The 18,864-nt window shown below is 41.7% G+C and overlaps 1 protein-coding gene across 1 annotated transcript in view; it reads right to left on the bottom strand.

Annotated features, from left to right (window-relative positions):
* LOC308107682 (SPRY domain-containing SOCS box protein 4-like) overlaps positions 1-18,864 on the bottom strand; it is a 60,683-nt gene that overhangs the window by 25,993 nt on the left and 15,826 nt on the right. The window contains exon 2 of the mRNA XM_080460159.1: positions 17,026-17,101. The gene's annotated coding sequence lies outside the window, so the exon portion shown is untranslated. The remainder of the gene's footprint in view (positions 1-17,025; positions 17,102-18,864) is intronic.

Genomic DNA, 18,864 nt, shown 5'->3' with positions numbered 1-18,864 from the left:
CTTGCTTGAACAACAAAGTGACATATAGGTCAAAGTGATCTTACAACTTCGAGTTCCATAATATAATTAGTTCATTGACTAAAAGTGGTGGTTTTTGACAATTTTGAATCACTTCCCATAAGGACATGAACCATCACATGAGGACACGAACTGAAGGGGTGAAATGTACAGATGGGTAGAAGGATCGATGGAAAGACAATGTGGCAGCACAATGGTTCAGGCCTGCGGCTGTAGCAGAGCAGTCATACAAAAAAGGTCAAATTGTTCATTCTGCTAAACGCTCTCCTTATTGATGATTCAGGAATGCAGCCAGAGGGGGTTAAAAAGACCAGGGTGGAGAGGCAGGACAGCGGTCCCATCAGCCTCTCGGCAAAAAATAAATTCCCTCTGGGAATATTTGACGCCATTTCTGCTCTGAGCTGCCGACATCAAAAAGGCACCTCCAGCTGCCAGATATCAAGCTCCCAATCAGCCTCCCCCTGCTGCGTGATCGACACGACAAGCTGTGCTCCCCTGCACACACACACAGATACACAAACACACACAACTGTTACCCACTGAGCCCTTGATCAATGACATCTGCAGACAAAAACAAACAAGTGACCGGGGTACTGTGACACGCTGGCTAATATCTCCAAGATGAGCAAACAGTGATCGAGTCCGACTGATTCAACGGTGTCATCTGCTACAATGAGGCCATGTGAAGCACAACTCTGGAAATAGAGAAGCTTTGACATTTGGTGCTACTTAACAGAACCAGATTATGTTCAAATCACTTAAATATTTAGCTGGAAAAAAAAAAGAATAGTGTTGGACTCAAGTTTTCATTTAAAAATTGTAAAAACATCTGCGCTCCTTTTCAAATTCAAGAATGAAATGTTCCGTAGTATTAGTTGCCAATCACAGATGTAATTATGAGATTGGCTGCTACAGGTTAGCAACCTCAATCTAAGGACCACACAATATTCAATTCAGTGGTGAAAATATCAGTACAAGTCAGGAATGGCTTCGACGTTCAGGCGCTCAGGAAGCATTAGAAAAACATTGTGGTGGAAATCACTGCAAAGGTACTCTTACATCTGCAAACACAGAAAATTCTCCATTATAAAAATGCATACCGGTGAAATATGCACCAAAGAAAGCCGATACAGATCAGGTAAGTTGTCGTCTATTCTGGGTTCAAACTCCCCGAAAAACTTCAAGGAGCTGCATCCTCTGAAGGTTGCATTTGAAAACCCGGCGCACGGCGTGACAAGGACATCTCATGTCGCAGGCTCAAAAGGAGCCCACAAATATGTCCATCGTTTCCAAGACAACGGAGGAACCAACAGCTAAATCATTTGCTGCCTCACTTGTCCAGATTTGCAAAACTGAGTTAATGAAACAAATCGTGTGACTTGTGCATTTTTATCTCAAAATATCTAAATGATCTACTTTTCACCATTTGAAGTGTGGTCTTTGTGCCGTTTCAAATTAAAAGCAGTGTTTGATCCATTTTAACATTTAATACAACTAAACAACCCTCACTATTCACCATACCACCTGATCACTGAAAGTACTGAGGCAGCTGATTCATGAACTGGATTCATTTTGAAAATTGGTCCGGGCAATCCTAAACCCTTCAAAGGAAAAAATTGTTTCCACAGCTGCGGAAAGTGGAGATTATTTTCTGAAAGACACGGCATATTTGGCAAACCCCCGATACTCTTATAGAGAGCTATAAATCACAGTCGTAGCGTGAACACAAAAATAATGTCTGCAATAACAATCGGCAGCTGCAAACCGGCAGTACAGTTATATCAATGATTGATAGTTTGGAATAAGAAATGTTGCAGAAAAAAATAAGTTTTGAATTTCCTTAAAGCCGATAGTGACCTCTTGAAAGTTGTGGGATCGGTGATAGGGCAAAATCAGCCCGTTCTCATACTTGGGTAGCAGAAATAAAACAAAGATTGGCAAGTTTCCTCAAGTAAATAAAGACAAAAAAATATGTAGGAGTCAAAATAATTGCTTGTGTCAGTCAACACATGGGTGATTCAACAGCGGTCATGTTCTTCCTCCAAGTCATTCGTTCTCACGGAGACACGGGGAGGTATTTTCTGGCTTGAAGATTGTCCACCCATGTCTCCAAAGTGAACGCTGCCACCGGCTCTCCCTATTATCTGCCCGTGTACCACGTGTGGTACAGATAATAAGGTACAGCTAAAAGAAGACAGACAAGGGTGGGTCCTTCTTTTACGGACGGCCAAAAAGATAAGGAGCAACGCGACACGGCTCGGCGAGAGGACGGAGGAAAAAGCTGGCTGTGAAGAAGGTCAGAGCTGATGAGGAGTGTCAGCCCTGAGAGCCAAGGAGAGGTAAAGGAGGAACATGAAGGAGAGAGATGCTGATAGTCCGGGCGAGTGACGGGGTGGTCGTGTGAACCCTCATGAAGAGAATGATGGCAGGAGATGACGCGTCGAAAAGACAGCACAGATCAATCACGACCTTACAACCAAAATAATTAAGACTTTAAACGGAGATCTCTGTCACAACAAGGACTACTTTTGGAGTTTCTGGACTATCAGTGAGTCGTTTTATGCTTTTCGTCTCCACCCTAATAGAGGGACCCTCTTTACCAAACACTGTAGATTAAATTAGATAAATATCGCAGATTGTTTCAAATGTTTTAACCATCTGCGCTACTCCTCATTAAAATGCACCAACAAAATCGACTGAGTCATCACATGACGCACCAGTGAAAATATCTTCGTATTGCACGTGAGAGTATTACGGTAAGGAGAAAAGCTCTTAGCTCTAATGATGTAAAGGTATTTTAGAGAGGAATCTCAACCAGTGTAGGGAACGTGATTTGTATGCGGTGGAACATTGTGCAGAGACACAGGCCTGAGTCCTCGCTGGACAGCATCGTTTTCACTGTGAAGCTCCAGAAAAATCCTCATTGAAATAAGTAAAAGCAAGCAAATGTCCCACAGTAGAACTTCTTTTTGAGAGAATCCAATCATTGCTTAAAATCCTTAGTAAAATCATTTTTAAAGCAAAATTAGGCAAACGAGGGACCGGAAACTGTTTCTATCCATGAAAGGTAAAGTAGCCAGAGATCACAGTGGGTATAAATCTTGGTCTCAGGATTTTAGTGCGACAACATTTCAAGTGAAAACACATGGTTTTTGCGTTTTTGCTTCCGAAAACTTTGGATTTGACGCCACAATGTTTTGAAGACAATGTCCGTTTCCACGGAAACGGCAGAAGCACTAAAAACAACGTAGTGCCAGGCTATGAGTCGGTGCTGCTGGTCGTTTTTTGTAATTAAACGGAACAATACACCAAAAACATTAACTATGGCGGGTTTTATAGTTGATTCTTAACTATAAAACTACCAAGTCATAGGAGAATACAGACTTGCAATTGTTGTCCATCTATTAAGCATGAGCAAAAGAACTATTTACTATGTAAACTTTATATCGACTGCTTTTATATTGAAGGATTACTGCTTGCTATGATGGTGAGATTGGGCTCATCTACCAGTTTGGCTTCACGATGGCATTCGTAAGAGCCTCAGCCTTTTGAGACTTTATGTAAAAGTGTTGGGAATCAGCGATTAGTATGAATATTATCATTTCAAGTGATTAACTGGTTTTAGGAAGCAAGTGTGATGGTTTTTCTTCCTTGGGAACTCCTGCACTTTTCCTCCAGCACATTAAAAATGACTGTGGATTACATCACAAGTTTAATCAAGTTTTTTTTTGTCTCCAAGAATCACATTGAAAAGACCCTGAAGACATCCTGCAGAGGCTGATCATGATCCATGATGTTAAGTGAACATGCGATCAATACAAACTCTTACAGATGTTAATGTCTCTGTGCGTTAATGTTTTTCCAAATAACTGTTTTGGTTCTGTCCCTAATATATACAGATTGTGACGAGGTTCTGTTTTTTCTTTCTTTGACTAGATGCCGACTTTGTTGTTTTGGGCATTTTTCGTCTGGATTCTTGTGCTTCTACCAGCTATAACTTAATGAGTGATGTCATTATAACAAACATTCTTTTAATCAATTGATCAGTTTTTTTTGAATGAGGTTTATCCACTTTTGATTCATAGTTAAAATTGTCATTTTGTATTATGCACATATTGTATTACACGTGAAAACATAATTTAATCTCAGTATGTATGTTGTAACAGTAATTCTGGAATACATTGTGCGTTCCCAATCAGCATCATATACTTACATGTTTATTCATTGAAGTCATTTTCCTTGTGGTAACACTGGGTGTATGAGTTCACAAAGTCCACAAAAACTGAGTAACCATCAATGAACAAAGGGACCTATTACCTTATGCAATAACACAGGGTGAAACTGTACGGACAGGCGCTGAGGATGACAAATAAATCTTTTAAGAGGCGGCTGTGAGGACGGTGTGGCGTGGAAGCTCAACGGAAACTACCCGGTTTGAAGCATTAACGTCCACTGTATCCTGACAACGTGAAGTTACGCAGTTTATTCCCATCGAAGCTTCTCACAATTCTGCGTGCTTCCTGTATTTTCTCTTTGGCAACACAACAAACCCAAAATAATAATAAGAAATGCTGACAACACAATTCAAGTAAAGACCAAAGTTAAAGGAGCTCTGGTGTCAGTTGTTGTTGCCTTTTACCAGCCACGTCTCTGCTTCTTATTCTGACCATTTAACCAGGATGTCAGGTCAGTATAGTGAAAATGTTCATTTCTCTGTCATGTTAAGTCTCCCAGAAGGTTTTAGTGCAAGAATGAATTGAGTCTTAACTTAGTTGGAGGAAGATGCTTTACAATCTGGATGTCGATGCTTCTGATAAACAGTTCTATATGATAATGCCAACGATATGAAGCAGCAACTGAAGTCTAACGCACAAAAATAAAGAGAAAATTTACAAATAAGTCAAATGTCTCCTCTTGTGCAACGCTGCTGGGAACTGGTGAAGCACATATGATGATAAATAAGAGAAAGAAAAAATAGCTAGAAATGTGGCGGTTAGTGTGGTATTTTATAGTTATTTCAAAGGCTGAAGCAAAATCAGTGAGAGATTCTGAAGCATCTGACCCATCACTGACCTACACTACTCAAGTATTGCTGAACTGCTGCTCACACGGTGCTAAATTCATCCAAACCCAGGATAGAGACTCGGCAGAGGAGCTTTGTTTGGCACAGACACTGTGACAAATGAAGAGAAAACCTCCATTTTAACCACATTCCAGTTTTAATAGCATAACAAACTGTGAATCCCTGCATGTTGTGTTTCCTGCATCATGGAGACACGCAAGCAATTCTGGATGGGAATGTACAGTATCTGACTTCACAACTTTTGTAGCAGCTTCTGAAACCATTATCAGTACATTCCTACCAACAAATGTAACTCACTGTGTGTGTGTGAGACCAATTTATTCAGTTTGATAATCCATTATGTACATCCAAGTAAAAACGTATTGCTTTTGGGTTTTCAGAAAGGCATGTTGGTTGTTTTGTGAAAATGAAAACACAGGTGCGTGCGCGCAGAAATAGAGTTTTTAGAGTAATCTTTTTCACACAATAAAATAAAGCCTCGTCACCGAGGCTTTGAGGGATGTTTTACTTCTTGACTTGTCCCCAAGTCTGTTTCTCTCCAAGAGGGTTCCATCTGTAATTATGTGTGTGAAATTGTGGAAATAAATAAATGAAAAATCGTATAATCTCGAAGTCATGCATCAACAAGTCTTAATTTCAGGTAATAATTGCTCCTCTGTGGTAAAGTAAGTTGCTCTGCAGGATTTCTCAGACGCTGCAAACTCCGCCCCTTTCATGTGAACGAATGAAACTTGGCTCATTTTGCCACACTCAGCATTTCATGTCGGTCCCGTTCTCACCCTTCAACTTTGGCCACGACGGGCTCCACAATCTGCTCCTCTGTTTAGGACTTGTGATGCATGAAAGTGGCAGCGCTGTGGCCGCAGCCTGTTTATTGTTCGCTTACAGTTTGGAAACAGAAAGGCAGTAGAAGTGGACCAAACACAATGCCGCTGTTTTTTTTCTCCATCTCCTGGCCCCTCGAATTTCACACAGTCTGTGTTGAAAGAATAAATCAGATCCGTCTCACACTGTGTGATGACAACGGGTAAAAACAGTTTCTGGGTGCAATGCAGGGGACATCTCTGACTCCGGAGATACTGAGACACACAGCAAGACCTGGGTAAAAACATTTATACGTAGCAGGAGACCCATTTCCTCACTCAGGAAACAAAATGGTAAAAATCAGTGTCTGACACTTGGAGAGAGTCAATAACTCAGCTCAAGCATCAAGTTTCAAAACACAGACCTGTGCAAGTGCAAAGTGAATCAACCTCCTGAAAGCACCTCCGCCCCCAAAATAACCTGACGCACAGTCGTTCAACCTTTTCCCTTCGTTCTTCCACCCGTCCACCCATTAAGATTAAAGAAGACGATTCATTTGGCCAAATCCTTTGTGATCAATGAATAATTTTTTTTCATATGAAAATCTGTAGCCAATATGGAAATGAATGATTAAAATGAAGAGTGTAACAACCTAGGTTTTGGACATTGGTCTCAAAACATGTGTAGCGTCTATGTTCTGTGGTTCGGCTGTTCGCTTCCAGACTCAAAATGTGATCTGCATGTTTGATTTGGGACAATCGGAGCAGTTTGGGGTTAAAGGTCAAACTCGAAGGATTAAACTTCCAACAAACTGCAAACAAACGCCCTCTTTCCCAAACTCCAGGCCACAAACACAGGCACGGTCTACAACACCCTTCTTCTAAGGATGTGTAAATGAAAGATTTTACGTGATCCAAGGGGTTTTCCAACCGGACAATTCAAAGAACTGTCGAATAAAAAAATACTCCCTTCATTATGTAATGGAACAGAACACTCATGTGTATAAGATAGATGTTGTGTCTCACTTTATTTTATGGTTCTCCGTGTGAGGAGGGCCCCCACGTCGACCTTGCCAAGAACTCCTGCTGAAAACAGCTTCAAACTAAGAAAAAGTACTTTCAGTTCGAAGCACATTCATGAGCTCCAGTTGGTATTTTCGGAAACAACACATTGATATTTGCTTAATCGGCTGAGAAGTATTGTCAATATTGTCATCGGCACAAGGAAACGACTACATCACATCAGAAGCTGAAAACGTCTTGTTCCCATTTCAAAACAAAAGCAATAGTTTCAGCCCTCCTTAAAGTCGGTATGAAAGAGGATGGATTAATGGAAATCACAAGTAAAATTCTTTCAAAAACAGTCCTGCCAGGTTCTGACCTAATCCTCTTTCTTTTTCCTTGCTGATCTGAAAAAGCCATTCAATCCCTGCTTAAAATCCATGATCCCATCCAAACTGTGAGTTAGGGAGCTGTTTACACCCTCACTAAGAAACACTTTCCTTCTTGCCAGCAGTCTAACACAATAGAGAAGGTCCAAAAGCATGTGTCTCTCCCTCCCACCCTTCAGCCACTCACGTGTGAGAGAGACCCTACACCGACGGTCCCGTGCTGGCCCCCACCATGCTGAACAGAACCGGGTGGTTCAACACAGTCAACAAACACTTCAACAGCGTTAAAGTGCATTTAAATTTCACTTTCTTACCAGAAAATATATCTGAAAACCTCAGCGAGTTTTTCTTTTAAATCCTCAAAGAAATCACTGCCATGGTAATTTACATTTCAAACATGCTCCAAGTTTGTCAATCGTACCGAGACTTTCTCGAGGACACCATGAAAGAAGCCGTCAGTGCGGGAGAAGCCTCACAGCAACCGCAAAGATGGAGATAATCACAAACAAGAAGTCAAGAGACACAAGTGTCCCGAGAGAGGGGAGGACGCGTCTTACCATGAAAGCATTTCTACCAGCAGTCAACACGGCGATGTGAGCACAGCGAGCAGGAGAGCGGGAATACTCGCTCCTCGCTCTGTAGTCCAAAAAAAAAAAAAAAAAATGAGGTCAGCAGCCAGACGAGTGTGGGACAGGACAGAGACACTAGACCGGAGTGTGTGTTTTTTTTGCGTATGTCGGTAAGTCTGTGAGTTTCCTGCTTGTGACGCGAGGATGAGGGGAGGAAGAGAGAGAGAAAAAAAAAGAAACTGCTTGGCTCCAGTTCACAGCTAAGACAGGAAAACAGCTGCTGGACAGGGAGAATGAGAGAGTGAGAGAGAGAGGGAGAGAGAGGGAGCGAGAAGGGGAGGGCTACGAGTCAAGCACGCTCCAAAGTCTTTCCCATGCAGCGCTGAAACCACCCACTCTCTGCACCGACTGTTCTCCTGTGAGGACAGGACGACGCCGTGAAGAAATGTGGGCGCTCACACACGCTTCTCCTAAATTAAAAGCTCATTTCCACTTTGCCAGAGGATGCCGGGCCAGACGAGGAGAACATGTCGGGCAGAGTGTCAAGGCCTTGGAAGTGAATTCCTCGATAATCAATTCATTTGAGACTAAAATCTAATCTGGAGAGCTTTGGACTGGCATTACACTGCATGGATAATGGCAGCTGCTGCTCAAGCATGCAGTCGATATCTACTCAATCAGGTCACGTTGCAGTCCCCCCCCCCCAAGGATAAGTCTGTTCGTCTTTCAAACTGGACCACATCTCAATAATGACCTAAAGTACAAGGAGTAAAACTTCAATGTCTCAGCCCACTTTAATGATGATCGTAAAACACCACTGCATGTTTCATAGGAGGTCTGCTCAGGCTTTTAATTGATCAGGGTCATATAAACTGGAGAGTGATCTGCAAATGCATTTGGGAGCCACGTGCACTTTATACTGCAAGGACATATTTGCAGAACTGTACATGTTGGATGTCCTTCAGAGGAAACTGATCACTGTGCACAGATCCCTGCTTGCAGGAGTGAGTACAGCACCATTGTGACAAAAAAATGTTGCCTTGCGATAGCTGAAGTGAGAAGTAATGCATCCATTGTCGGGTTTTACGTCCAGCCATTAAACCGAGATGATCTGCGACTGTCGTCATGGCGGTCAGTGGGGAAATCCATTATTGGAGTTAACCAGTGACCTTCTTTTTAAAAGACATTCAGACCCGAGTGAATATCTACCTCTTGTACCTTAATAAAAAGCAGTTTTGTGCGACGTGACAATAAAACCTAAAATCATAGAAAACCTTTTTCACTGGCTCTGTTCACACCTAAAGTCACAAGAGCTTTTAAAGAGCACGTTGGTTCAGAGAGCAAAAATGCCAAGCAGATTTTGTATTACAGCTCAAACAGACTGATTTCTAACTTTACCACAAACACACGTTTCACCTTTTAGCCTCTTGACACGCAGCTTCTCGGCTTTCACCTTTGTATATTATTGCAGTAAACGAACTAGTTTGTTCGAGCTGAAGCCAGAGAAGACATGCCTTTGTTTTAGTCTGTGACTTTGTTGCCGTCTTACATTATATGCCTTTACTAACCCGAACCCCCCCCCTGTTAAAGACCACATGTTGACTGTAAAACGAAATGGAAAAGAAACGGACTATAGGAAGAGAAGTGGGCACCTTCAGGATGCATGTTCAATTGGTCATATGTAACGGTAATTAACTTTAAAGTAATAAAAGCAGATGAAAATTTGACTATTTGTGAAATTCTACCATTACCCAAAACAAACAATCCAAAAACTGTATTAGGACCTTCAGAGGCTCTCATTATGTGACTTGGAATTGCTATATTCATAACACCAGTCTAATGTCTTCGCATTGGGTTATAATGGCTTTATCCTATATATTAATACGACGACCTCTCATTCCACGGCTTAAATGTTTAGCGATACGTAAACATACCAAGCATGATTAGTACAAGCAGTAAGTGTGATGACTTAACAAAACAGTTAAACTACTCAGCACCAGAAGTAATTCCGAGGAGGTTTAGTATTTTATTCTAGTACAAGCCGTCACCAACTAATGCACCGGTTCACTACTAATCGGAGTCATGGTGCCGTCAAAACAGCCACCCCCCTCCCTACAGCAGTACCCGAGAAAGGGACGACTTTAAAACGGCAATATAGACATCATGACATCGACCTCACGTGATCTGCGCCCACTTAATTAAATTGAAGCTCAAGACTTCAGAAAATTAATAGTTTAAAGTCCAATACAGTCCTCGGACATTATAATAAATGGCTTCAAATCACTCTCAATATATATCAAGACAAAGTTCTGATTACGTGATTGTAAGTTAAGTTCTTTTGAGATTTTCCTTCCAATAGTCAAAACCAGCAAATGGTCGGCATGTGAACAGAAATCAATACAGTATTTATAAACACATTTAAAATCCATAGTCTTTTCTCTGTTAATCCAATAATAATCTCCATAGTTTGTTTTCTTATTCAACAATCTGTTGCTTGTTGTTGAGGCGTGACAATAGTGTAGGACATTACTTACATTGGTGCTTTATACCCTGAACATACGTAAATATATTTTGTGTACTTAAAACACATTTGAGACAAAGCTTTAGGTTTCTAGAAGTGAAATGCACAAGCTGCTGACTGAGATTAAACACATTCATGGAAAAGTGCTTTGAAGCAGATCCTCATTAAAACTACAACTATCTGGGTTAAATAGTCAGAACGAAACAAAGACAAATATTCCTTTTTCTGGTTCATTTGGGGTGCAGCCACAAAAGCAGCCATAATAAAAAAAAAGTCTGATTATTGAATCAGTATGAGGAAGACATTATAGGCACTTAGGAACCCACAAATGCAACTGGAAAGATAATATACATCTGCTTAGTCAGCCAAGTGGGGAGACAGATTGATATTTTTTGCTGCAAAAAAGACTTTTAGTGCACATTAATGGTTCACCAATGGTGGCTTTCTGCTTCGTAAGGCTCAGCAAAAACAACTCCATGTGAAATTTGTTTCATGTTTTTATCCATGCAAACAGTCCCATCCAAGCCTCACCTCCCTCCCCTGCTTTTGACACCCTCCCCCACTCGCTACCTATGCATCCATGCGGCTCCTCTCCTGCTCATCTTTCTCCCGGGAGAGAGCAGAAAGGCCTCTCCTCACTTGGTACCTCCCTCCTCAGTGAACAACAGCATTCCTCGCCTGCCCGCCTGCCTGCACTCTTTAGCCTTAGGAGGGTTTCGTGCAGAGTTCTGCATACATTAAACACACTATGACTTGGCTGGAATTAACTCGAGCGAGAAGAAAAGACACTGCGGCTTTCACTCTCATAACAGATTCAACAACACCCACGCCAAAGGCTGCTTGCTGCAGGACTGTCTTGTTCGTTCGAGGTATAGTGCTACAGCAAAACGCCGAATGACCTCAGGTGAAGATCAGAGAAAGGTGCGTCAGAAGTTTTAATGAGGCGCTGTCGACGCGAGAAAATGCAACGTTTTTGTGTTTTTCGTTTCACAAACGTTGTGGGTTTTGAAAACTTTGTTTTCTGCTGTTTCTGTGTAAACAGACAATGTAGTTTGCATGTCACCCCTCGAGTTTGTGCCGTAATGGAACCACGCACACATACACAATTAACATTAACAATAGGGAGTAGATGGACTCTCAACTATAAACAGACGTCACAAAACGCGGCAAACGTTTTTCCGTTTTCACATGAAAATGTTGCGTAAACGAGGCTTGAATTTGAGGCAGAAATATCGAGAGGAGGTAGAAAGGATGAGTCACGGATACAAATTCATATTGAAGAGAATTATCGTGAGGAAGAGTGATGAGATGTTACATTTTCCCCTCCAGCTAGAAAATTCCGGAGGAAGTTTTGGTACCCAGCGCTTTCGCACCTCAATGGGAAGAAAGCCGGACGAAACAAGCTGCACAACAATGATGATGATGATGATGCACATTTAAACCGTCCTCCTTTCATCTGCTGGTGAAGCGGATGGAGGATTTTACAACGTGCGGATCAAAGAGTCTCGCCGGTCAAGGTAGCGGTCGGGTCAATAATGGGCCCATTTGTCCAAATGACTTCCTGCTCCTCAGACGAGGCGCACCCGCCCAGCAGCCGAGGAGGAGCGCCAGTTTGCCGTCTCCATTTACTCAGGAAAGGAATCTGTTGGCAACATCGTGCTGCGAGTCGGAGCCAAAGCTAACTCACTCTGAGAAAGCTCCTTTTCTTATGAAGACAGCACACAGTAAATCTGCCTCCATGCTTGGGACCTGAGAGACAACAATCCTTCTTATGTCAAAGCGGCCGTCAGTCTCTTAACTCAAGTATTTTTTCCCCGTAAAGGAATAAACAAGAAACCTGTTTTGAATGTGACAAATGTTTGTGGCAAACAGCAGCAGAAATCTACAGCTACAGTATGACCCACGAAAGGTTTTAAAAGGTCAGCTTAGTTGATGACATACATTTAGCCCGTGTGGAGTTTACGAGCTCTCAGCTTTCGCCTTGTTAGTCTTTCACCAATTTAAAAGCCTGAAGTGCTTATTTGTCTTTGAGGCTGTTTACAGTCGACGTTATGATGCCTCTTTGAAGATCTGCTCACCAGCCACCAGCTTGATGTGCAACAGCAAACTCCTGGTGTGAAAGTGCGTGTTTGCAGGTCTTTTTCTAAGCACTTATGACCAGGCATCCACTTTTCAGCTTTAAGTGGAGGTAAGCAAATGACTAATCTATTGATGTTTGCGCCCGATGGGAGGCAGCAATGCCACAGAAGAGTTGGGCTGCACAACATAAGGTCAACATGTGATAACCTTGTCCAGTATTGTGATAAATAACACTTTTGTAGGCGATGTCAATAACTTCACGCTTTGAGATTTTCCGGTTTTATCTGCAGTTCCAAGTTGATTTTGTCGGTTTTCATGCTTTTGTGGTTCTGACTTCTGTCCTGTGGCCAACAGGAACGTCAACAAAATAATGCTGAAGTTTTCCTTCTGAGTGAGCTTCAAGCGTCAATGTGGCTCAATTCGATTGGCCAAATGTGAAGAAAGGCAGAGCATGAATGCACACAGCATGCGAGCTAAATAATTGTCTTTTTCGTGTGTATATTGCACACGTTGAAATAGCCATGATTATAGCTGTGCAGCTATACTAAAGAGTGCAGAAAGGGGAATCCATTTCCACCCGATTGCAATATGGTAAATGATAAATGGATTTCACTTACAGAGCACTTTCCCCTTGCTGTGAGTGGTCCCCAAAGCGCTTTACATCGTTAAATGTCATTCACCCTTTCATACACTAGTGGAGGTGGCTGCCATGCATGGCGCTCAGTCCATCCGTTGGGAGCAATTTGGGGTTCAGCGTCTTGCTTAATGACAATTCAACATGTGGACAAATAGGGAATTGGACCTGCAATATTCCGATTGGGAGACAACTCACTCCACCAACTGAGCCACAGCCGGCCAATACTAACCATATTAATGAGGCGTGTGTGTGTTTCTTAAAAGTTTAGTGTGTTTCTCAAACTCATCAGTGGCGGATAGGAAGTAATTTCAATAGTCATTGCAATGTAATTTTTGTATGAGGCGATGCTCATCTGCCTACAAAAACAACAAGGAAAGGCTCCAAGGTAAATAGACTTCGGAAACGTTCTCTTAGAGCAAAGTCTAATCACCATTTTCCAACATGTAAAATCTACTGATAAAAGCTTGGATTTCACACGGTACAGACTTTCACTGTCAATCACTTCCCAGTGTTTTACACATGCTGATATCAAGGTAAACAGAGGCAACCTCTTTATAGTTTTTAATATTATCTGTGTTTTTCTTTTGTATTCGACATCTTTTATTTTTTTTCATGTTCATAGAGCATAGTGGACAGTCCTTGCATTTCACTGCCATACTTGTATGTAACAAATAAAAAAATCTAATCTAAACGGCAGGGGAGTCAATTCTCTGACCCACGAGTCAAACTGAGCACACCAGATGGTGGAATCCATCCACCAGGATGAAACTGCAAAATGGTGCATGACATTAGTTATTGTTGAGTACTGTACTGTGCACTGGCGATGAAACACTGTCGATGTTAATGACTTTTGTAATAACAAATTTGCAATAAACACACATTGTACATTGCAAAACTTTCAAAGAAGACACTAATCTTTTAATCTGCCCAGTGAGTTGCTTTGTTTTATTAAGATTAGCAGACATATGAGGTAAAGCTCCCGAATGCATTTTTTCTGTAAAATTGCATCGGCGTGAAAATCTGTGAGGGCGAGTTTAAAAAAAACAAACTGAAGGTTACAGAAGTTACGTGGCTTTTAAAGCGACAGGCTTTTGACATCATACGCCTAAAGAGAATCACTGAGAACGTCCGGTTGCTTGTGTTTTTTCTTAACAAAATGCTTTTTAAGTATTTTAAGGCTGTTCTTGTAATCTTGAGGTGATGCTTTCCTTTTACTGGTTCGCTCCTATTTTTTTTTAACTTAAATACGTTTGCGTCTTCAGGCATGACTCAGCATCTTTATCATGCTTTGATAAGACTGCACAATCACACATGAACACTAACCAGGCAGACAGCGTCTCGCACAAGAAACTGCACACACATTTGGAGCCGAGCGCCATAAGAGACGGAGAAAAGTCCTGTCGCTGTCTGACGGTCCACATCCAACTACACGGCTCAAAGTCGGCTGCTGTTTTCAGTTAGTGTGAAGGATGAGCGATCCTTCGTGAGCCCTCCGGTCCATTAACGTGGAACATGAGAGTGGTGAGGGTCAGTGTGTTCGCTTTAAGTGGCTGTCCTGACAGGGGGAGCATCATTTCCCGAGACAAGACGTGCAAGAAATGAATGGTCCTTTTACATTTGGTCTATAACAAGGCAAGGAACATTTCTCAAGTTCTTCAAGCTCAGACTGTCACAATACTGCTCTTGGTGTCTCGCTAACAGTTTTAGACATGAGAACTGACCCCCTGGACGGAGATCAGACTGAGAAAAAAGAACAGAAAGTCATATCAGTCTATTTCCTAATGAGGGTGGGAATTACGATTATTCCCGTAGAGGGAGTGCTACCACGGGTCCCCCACAGTGAGGCAGATATACACAGACTCTAAACAAGAGACCAAAAAAAATCGAGTCACCGTTAAAAGATGACTAATACTACCAAGGAAATGTCTTTACAGTAAGCGGCACAAGTTCATGTCAGAAAAACTGATGTCACTTCATGACTCAGTTGTGCACTACAGCGAGGGTATTGCAGGAGATGGATTACTACTACGTTTTCACAGAAACTGAGGTCAAACATTGGGAGTTTTGGATTGCTGTTCCAGGCGACTCTCTCTGGTTCGAGATGTAAATCCTTTAGCAACAAGAGTCACACAGAATGAAAACTAACTACATTTCAATGTACTGTAATATAATGTGTTTGTACATAGTGGAAATCCTGTGGATGGAAAACCCTTGAAAAGGTTGTGTGCATAGCCAAAGTCAAAATAAGGTAGAGTATATGAGCTACTACAAGATGACAACATGGCTCCTGACTGCTGTGGATATAAAGACGTCTTTTCACCATTTGAAACCAGGCTAAGTTGAAGTACATTTTCACATTCATTAAGAATATTTAGAAAGTTATCAATAGTCTAAGCCCGAAGCTATACTGGAAAAAAAAAAAAAAATACAACATTCAGCATATTCCTAAGCAAGATAGCTTCATTTGTAAAGCAGTTGTGATAGACAAAGCAATTCAAAGTACTTCAGAATGTTTATGTTTTTATTCCTCCACCATACATCATTGTACAGTGCAGTTGGGTTGTATCACGTTGTAATAACTCAGTGACAGATTACAGAGCACATCTTTCCCTGAATGGGTTCATTCATGAACAGCTGATTAAACACCAACTTCTCTAAATACGACTTCCACTCAAGTACACATGAGACCATTCAGTGTTTGACAGGACTGCATTGGATTCAGTTTTCATCTCTCCAAACACTCGGAGTATAACGGCTTTCTTTTTCTCATCCATGAGTAAGTTGTGGTAAACTCACATGGTCCATGAGCGACTGTATTTTCAGTTTAAATCAGTGATTCCTGCCTTTTATCTTCAGCAGATTGTTTCTTTGACATGACATTTCAGTGTATGTTTTTCCAGCATTCAACTCTGATTGTGTTTATTACTATTTAATAAGATGCAGCATTTCGTATTACATCACAGAGATTTGAACGCTGCATCTCTCTTCCATCACCTGAGGCGTCACGTGCCGGTTCTTAACTGTGCAGTCAACGTCCTCAATTAGCCATCCATCTATATGTTCGGTATTCCACTTTAAAAAACATGAACGTCAGCACAAGTGCCTAAAGGGCAACTAGTAACTGTATGAAGAAATTACCCTGGATCAGGTGTGCCAAACATACAGCCCGGGGGCCAAAACCGACATGCCAGACGGTCCAACCAGCTTGTGGAATAACACTGCAAGGTGAAAACTTACAAAAAAGAAAAGAAAAACCTGATGTGTCTAATGTATTTATTGGAGGAATGTTGTTTTATTAAACATACATATATAAGTAAGGCACCTCATTGAAGAAGTGGCATTAGTGTCAAAGCTATGCTGCGAGAGTGAATTCATAAAAACCTGCGTGCTGCAGGATGCAAGACACTGCAATAAGAGGATGTGGCTTTTTGCCATATTTAATGGTTAAAAAAAAAACATTTTTTTCCCCCCAAAATATCTGAACTTCTTTCTCAAAGGGATTGGATGCTTCCCATGCTGCACCTGTGTACTTTTGCATCACAACCGTTACAATACAGTGCCGTTACAATTAGATCGGAGCTGTATTCTTCTCGGGATGAAACCTGAGCTAGAACTCTCCGAATGCTGCACTGAAAAATTCAGCAGCCTCCTTGGCTCAGTGTCCCATCGCCTACAGGTAAGTCCCTACCGGCCGGGTCGGGTTTCAACAGCTGGTTTATGGAATGTGAGGCAGATGATTGAAATCACAAGAACAGCAGCGGGATACTCTGAACGTGCAGGTTATCTACCCGACAGACAATGACAGTCTTTTCTGAATGAAAATATTTTCTTTCCATTGCTGCTACAATCTTCTAAGAAAAGGTGACAGCTTTGAAGTTTGACTGCAACAGGCGGACAAAACAGGAAGTTGGAACAGAAACTCACTTCTTAGTCCATGTGGGTACGGACGACTTTAGGAAACTGCATCCTCGCTGGGTGACACTAAATTCCTGGTTGGTCCCTACAAAGAAAAAAGAACAGACATTTGGACCCTTGATTACACATGAAATTAAAGACATGATTCACTGTTGATACTTTATGAGAAAGAGCGTCATCAGGCTGTGGGGACGTAAACAGTCGATGAATGCAGCCATCGAGAATGTGCTTGCTTATTCAGTCATTTTCAAGGTTTTTGGAATTGACAGGTTGAAAGTGCAGTTTTCACAATTACAGACTCATTGAAAAGAAGACCAGGAGGTGTTCTGAAGAAAGGCAAAAGGTCTTTGCTTTCTCCCACCCAATGGCGTCAAGAACCGTTAAATACGCAGACAGAAACAGACTGAGCCTTCTGTCCGTCTTCTGTGTCCATAACATTGGGAATGTTTTCATAGAGCTTACTGGTGGGTAGCTCCACTGATGACCTGTGGGGGGCAGTGCTGTGAAGTACAGCTCATGTATGACCAGCATAAGGAACGGAGAAAAGAACATAAAACAGCGTCCATATAAAGAAGAGGCTGAATGAACGCGTAGATACAAGCTAATCTAAGAAACATCTGATGACTTGAACAGTTTAGAAATGTTTACATGAGCAAAACTGGAACATAAGGCAAGAAATTACATCCTCAGACAAAATCGTTTTAATACTACAAGGGACATATATACTTATTTGAGCAGTTTTTTTTTTTGATGTTTGGATTCTACTTCTACTACTGTATGAACTGTCCAACACACACACACACACACACACACACACACACACACACGCACACGCGTATAAAGACAGTGATGCAAGCCAACATTTGCCAACAGCCAGCAATTTACATATGTAAAGAAAAGCACAACAAGGTACAAGCTTAAAGGTCACTGGCTTATTTACAGGAAAGTCACTCATCATTTCTGTTGACTCCGCAGGGAAACCTGAAGGCATTAACTCTGAAGTGCACCATCGCTGCATCGGCTGCCCTCTGAACATGTAGTTCCTACGAGGGCTGCTTTACTTGTAATAGCTGTTACAAACGTTGGCTTCATTAGTATGACTCACTGCAGTCCTGAGAGCGTGTGACAGGAGGGTGGAGGGGTTTCAGCACCATCATTACTCCCTGTGGTCAAGCATGACTGTAGTCCACTAAAATCCCATCTGTTAGAGGAAAGCACACAACATGCCGGCTGCTCTTCAACAAGTCAGGCTACATTTAAGTAGTAATTCAGAATGCCGAGTCTTCGAGTGCGAAACTCGGACCACTTGAGGGTTGAACAGCAATCACCGCGACGACAAGTACTTTCACAGTATTTATAACCATCTACGAGGAGCACACCATGAATCACATAAATAAAAAAAGAGCTAGATTTCGCATAAGAATAGGTGATGGCAGGAATTCAATTTTTTTTTTCCCTTCCTGTTTTTCTCTGTGCGTGTGAACATAGTTAATGAGAATCTTAATAAATCTGCCAGCTTTGAGTCCTGATTCGCTCAGTTCTTACAAACACATTTGAGCGAGGAGTGTTATTTTGACCATCATGCATTCAAATGAGCAAAGGGGGAAACAGTTGGCAATGACAGGAGTGCTGCACTGGTGCAGGAAGGGTTCGCAAAGCTCCAGTTAAAAAGTAACTCCATCATCATAAGAGATCTTTGGCTCCTCACACTGATTAAACAAGAAATGAGCCGCAGAGGAGTGCGGTACACAGATCATGAGGACAATTAACTGAATAACAATGAGAATGTAGTACAGGAAGTGATATTAGACTTAAGAAAACTTGTTCAGTTTTTTTCCACAATATTCT

This window comes from Lipophrys pholis (genome assembly GCF_963383615.2).
Source record: "Lipophrys pholis genome assembly, chromosome: 3".
NCBI lineage: Eukaryota > Metazoa > Chordata > Actinopteri > Blenniiformes > Blenniidae > Lipophrys > Lipophrys pholis.
This window is presented reverse-complemented; position numbering and strand designations above follow the sequence as displayed.